The sequence below is a fragment of the Podarcis filfolensis genome (assembly GCF_964270895.1).
Source record: "Podarcis filfolensis genome assembly, chromosome: 16".
NCBI classification, from domain to species: domain Eukaryota; kingdom Metazoa; phylum Chordata; class Lepidosauria; order Squamata; family Lacertidae; genus Podarcis; species Podarcis filfolensis.
In genome coordinates this window covers 13,520,449-13,526,169 of record NC_139620.1, presented here as the reverse complement: position 1 = coordinate 13,526,169, position 5,721 = coordinate 13,520,449, and positions in this window count along the sequence as shown.

Genomic DNA, 5,721 nt, shown 5'->3' with positions numbered 1-5,721 from the left:
GCAGCGCCATGATGCGTCTTGGGGAGGCGGAGGACGGGCGCTCGCTCCCCCGACGGCGGCGGCGGAGGCGCGGGGAGAGGAGGACGCGGCGGCTCTATACAGCCAGAGGGCGCGTGCGGACGATGCGGCTCTATACAGTATACACACACACATGCACACACCCTGGCACGTGTCGCCGGGTGGAGTGTGTGGATGGGGGGGGGTCGGTTTCCCTAGGCGAAGATCCTGCACGTGCGCGCGCTCCGCGAAGGCGCGTGTTGCGCTTAGCACGCGTGGACGTGCCTGCTGCTGCGCTGCGGGTTGTATCCAACCGAGTTGTGCTCTCAGCAGAGCCGTTGGGATGGCTGGACCGAGGTGAGTCGATGGATGTCTACTCGGGAGTTTGGCTAACGTGGGCTACAACCCAGGGTTACGTCTTACGTGTGAATGCCCCCCCCCCCGGCAGTCGCTTGGCCTTTGCTGGGCGTTATGCTCAGCGCGCGCGCGCTTCTGCGCCTTTTCCTCTTTGTGTGGACACGTGAGGGCGTGCATGATTCCTCATCTTCAGAGGAAGAGCTCGGCTCACCGGTGCCCAGTTCGGTCTCCTCCTTTCCATTTCGCCCGGCGACTGGTTCCAGTGCCGAAATGGGAGAAGCCAAGGCAAGGCAAGGCAAGAGGGCTTCACTCGGACGCTCTACTTCTGTTGATGCATCCTAAAATAGCATTAGCTTTTTTTGCTGCTGCATCACACTGTTGACTCGTGTCAAGCTTGTGGGCTACAACATCTCTGGCATCCCCACTTAAAAGGATCCAGAAGGCACGCAATGGGGAAAGGCCTTTCTCTGCCTGGGACATGCTGGGTGGGTATAGGGCTGAGGCAGGGGGCTACCAGTCCCACCTTGGTTTGATGAAGCAGGACTTGTCTTACCCCCTTACTGAGAAGCAAAGTTCAGCTTACAAGCCTATGCATACAGCCTGAGAGCTAAACAGCATCATTTACCAGAACTCTGGTGCACTTTCCGCATGGCATGAGCATCTTCAGGAGAGACACTCTTAGCCAGATGCTCCCAAGGTTCATCTTAAGGTAAAGGTAAAAGGACCCCTGACTATTAGGTCCAGTCGTGGCTGACTCTGGGGTTGCGGCGCTCATCTTGCTTTATTGGCCAAGGGAGCTGGCGTACAGCTTCTGGGTCATGTGGCCAGCATGACTAAGCCGCTTCTGGCGAACCAGAGCAGCACACGGAAACGCCGTTTACCTTCCCGCCGGAGCGGTACCTATTTATCTACTTGCACTTTGATGTGCTTTTGAACTGCTAGGTTGGCAGGAGCAGGGACCGAGCAACGGGAGCTCATCCCGTTGCGGGGATTCGAACCGCTGACCTTCTGATTGGCAAGTCCTAGGCTCTGTGGTTTAACCCACAGCACCACCCGCGTCCCTAAGGTTCATCTTACAACTAAACCAGGGCCTTTAGTGTGCTGGTACCTGCCCTTTGGAATGCACCCCCAACCCACATCAGGGGGGCACCTACAACCAGTGGCGTAGCGTGGGTTGTCAGCACCCGGGGCAAGGCAAGTAATTTGCGCCCCCTAACCCGTGGATTTGCGCCCCCTAACCCATGGATTTGCCCTAACCCCAGATGTTGCGCCCGGTGCGGCCGGCCCCCCCTGCACCCCCCACGCTACGCCACTGCCTACAACCATCGGGGCAAGTGAGGCCTTGCCCCACCAACCTGTCTGTCCTCTGCCAGATTTCCACCCCCCCCCACTTGCCTACCTTCTTACTTACAACCAGTTAGGGTGGCTCTGTCCTGCCATTAACTCTGGCTCTATCTACTGTTGGTCTTCCTGAATTTTGCCCCTGCTAGTCCCAGCCAATGGGCACCAGCCGCTCCTGGTCTTGGCATTTAACAGCCTGCGGAAAACTCACCTGATCTCGCAGCAGGCTTTCCCAGAAGAATGATCTAGCTGTGTTGATGTATTTGTTATAAGTATGTGTCTGAAAGCACAGGTGTGCCCAGCGCTCACCTGGGCAAATACACACACCGCAAATATATTTTACTAGAGTGATGAGGTTTGTCTGTTAGGATATGTGTTTACTCTCACACTTAACCTTCTGCCCACAAAAAGTTCTTACACCAGAGGAATAAAGGAAGCTTGGTTTATTACATGTAATGAAGGTAAAAGGGTTATGTTCCAGGTAAGGCTGGGTGATATGTCAACATATTGTCCAAAACCAGTTTGAAGTCCATATTGTGATGTTGGTTTCATAGTTTCTGACCTGGCAATATATGGCGAATGATGATGTGTGCAAAAATAGCAATGTGGGGGGAAACCATGAAGCCATCCAGTGCCTCTACATAGCTCCATCCTTGTTTCATATATGGTGATATATCCATATATCGCAATGTTTAGCTGGTGATATATCATGATTGAAAAGTAGATCCCAGCCAGGCGCGGTTCCAGGTTATTGCTCACATTGGCAGAGTGCGCATAAGACTGCGCTGTTGTGCCCCCGTCTCATGTCCTGTTCTGGATCCGTGCATGGTCACACATTCATGAGTTGCCTGTATAAATGCTGCTTCATGCATCAAAATTACAATTTGAGCAAGCAACGGACCCTTCAATACAGGCACACTTTGATCCCTGATTATTCTCAAAATCCTACAGAGAATGAAAATTTTGCTGCAGAACTCAAGAAACGGAGGTGGGGCGGGGGGAGGAAGTGTATACCTGTCCTGAAGGAGAAGCAGGTATGGATTCCTTGATGCCACCAAGCAGAATTCTCCTCGGAGTTTTGAGAGCCATCTAACCTTTGAAAATCTAGGGCTTTTGTACCATTTTTGCCAATGTGTTCAAATAGAGAAGGGAGGGGGGCTTTGAGATGACCAATTCCTATAATTCCAATAGCCCTCTGGTTCTGTTGAATTTATCCCAGAGTTTCCTGCCTTATCTCCACTCTCCCCATAATTCACAGTGAGTGATGACTAAACTGGCCGCCTTGTCTGCCTCCTGCCTCAAAGTTATCCCACTATTATCTTGACGGCCTCCATTCAAGTGTTAAGTCAATTTTAATGGTAGCTAGGTTAACATTTGCTGATCCTTATACAAACAAGGATGTCTCCTGGATGCCTTGCAGGACCTGTTCTTGAGATTAGACTCGTACTGGGGTCAAGACAGTTAATAATGGAGGGTCTCCTGTCATACGAAGTTATGTCAAACTTTTTACTCATGCTGTGATCTACAGTAATAAACCAAAATTCAGATTGACACACTGCCTATTCACATATTTGATTTGGATATCTTTTTATGGGTCTTGTACTTCATTTATGAATGTAATTTGACGGCTGGTTTTCTACTGTTTACTGCCATTATTATTATTTTTCTTAATTCTTGGATGTGAAGCAAGTGGTTAAGTTTCCTACAGTGCTGCAGCTCTTGCCACCGCAAGATTGTGCTCCTACACGATAGGGAGGAGGGTGGGCTTTCCTGCCCCCAGCAGTCCAGCTGCCCTTCCTGCCATCTCCTTTCAGCTTAAACCTGACTGCAGCTGCTATGCTCCTCAAATCTCACATTTCCCTCCAAGCCCCTTTCCCTTTCCCTTCCCAGAGTGGCTAAGTGGAAATGCTTCTTGAAATGGTTGGAATTTGATATTTTTTAGGAATTTGTTACCGAAAGGCCAAGCCGTAAATGCACAGCGAAGAACACAGTTGCCAAAAGGCAGAGTAAAGTAATACAAACCATCAAGCTCTTCCTGTGTCCCAGAGCAGAGGCTGGGGACAGCTTCTCCTCTGAGCCTCGGCCAGTGGGACAATGGATATAAATTTCACCTATCTACTGTGGGCTGGTTTCTTTATCCCCTCATGGTCCCCCCCTCTCCACCCTCCATCCAGACAAGCAACAGGCATGATCAGAGAAACACCTGAAGTGCAAATCAGGACTGGTGACGGTCTGGGAAGTGTTCTGAGGGCCAGGTGGAAAGACTTGGAGGGCCACATTCAGCCTCCAGCAGTGGCTTAGCATGGGGTGGGGCACAGGGGCAGTTGTCCCAGGTGCAAAATGTAAAAAGGTAAAGGTAAAGGTACCCCTGCCCGTACGGGCCAGTCGTGTCCGACTCTAGGGTTGTGCGCCCATCTCGCTTAAGAGGCCGGGAGCCAGCGCTGTCCGAAGACACTTCCGGGTCACGTGGCCAGCGTGACGAAGCTGCTCTGGCAAGCCAGCACCAGCACAGCGCATGGAAACGCTGTTTACCTTCCCGCTATAAAGCAGTACCTATTTATCTACTTGCACTTAGGGGTGCTTTCGAACTGCTAGGTGGGCAGGAGCTGGGACCGAGCAATGGGAGCTCACCCCACCGCGGGGATTCGAACCACCGACCATACGATCAGCAAGTCCTAGGCACTGAGGTTTTACCCATAGCGCCACCTGCGTCCCACGCAAAATGTAAAGGGGCGCAAAAATTTCCTTCACATCCCACCCCACTCTCTCCTGCCTCTGAAACTTTGGTAACAGTTCCGTGCTGGCTCCTCTTACCCGGGTCGCCAACTGATGGCCCTGCCTTTAAGGCTGGAGCACCCAAACAGACTTGGCTAGGACTGAACTGGATCACTGGCAGGCCTGGATCCAGCGGGCAGCAGGGCAGGGAAGGAGAGAGGAGCTTCCATGCTTGAAGCTAGAGTGGCTAGATTGCCATGCCCGTTCCTGCCTTGCCACTCTGTGCCTTCAAGGGGCTGGAGGCGATTGTGTGCCAGGTGGCCAAAGGCAAGGGGGCAGGAAGGTGGGCTGCGCTTGCCTGTTCCACTCAGGGGGGTGACCTTCTCAGGAGCTCTTGGCCAAGGGGTCTTGGCAGGTCCCTAGATGTAGGTGCATGGCAAACCCAGGAGCTGCCTTCGGGGCTGAATGGTGACTGAAGCTCCCACTACCACCACTTTTTAGGGGGTGCAATACTTGACTTGTCCTGGGCACTTTCAACCCACGCTATACCACTGGCCTTCAAGTCTAAGGTTTCCCAGCCCTGACCCAGGTGGTAGACAATTTGGCAGCTGGTTCTGTTTTCTGTCTCCTCCTCCCCTCAGGCTGAATGCCCCTATGCTGGCATTTGTGCATTCATATAAAAATTATAGCTGGCCATATAAGATGGGTGGGGACCCTATGGCCCCAGGGCAGTTCGACTTTGTCCCCATCTCTTCCGCCTGCAGTTTTTAAACATAATTCCTTACAGCAGGTGTTCTGTTTGCAAACAACCCTGTTGTTCCTTCCATCTTCCTGTTTCGTTGTTAAAAGAAGGTTATTCCCTGACAGAGAGGAGGTGGAGGGGACACAAAGGGTTATATTGAGCTAAGCCCTGCTCAGAGTGGACCCAATGAAACCAATGGCCACAAATCAACCCTGCCAGTTATGGGGTGAGTCTGTGAGCTTGTCGGGATACTGGGGAGAGTCCTGGATGAGATGCAGAAGTGTCAGAAAAAGAAGAGGTTACCAATTATGGCATTGATATATGTGTTTTTATTAGTCGTTAGTACCATGCTTTATCAAAGGGGCGCAGGTGGCGCTGTGGGTTAAACCACAGAGCCTAGGACTTGCCAATCATAATGTCAGTGGTTCGAATCCCTGCGACGGGGTGAGCTCCCATTGCTCGGTCCCTGCTCCTGCCAACCTAGCAGTTCAAAAGCACGTCAAAAGTGCAAGTAGATAAATAGGTACCGCTCTGGCGGGAAGGTAAACGGCGTTTCCGTGCGCTGCTCT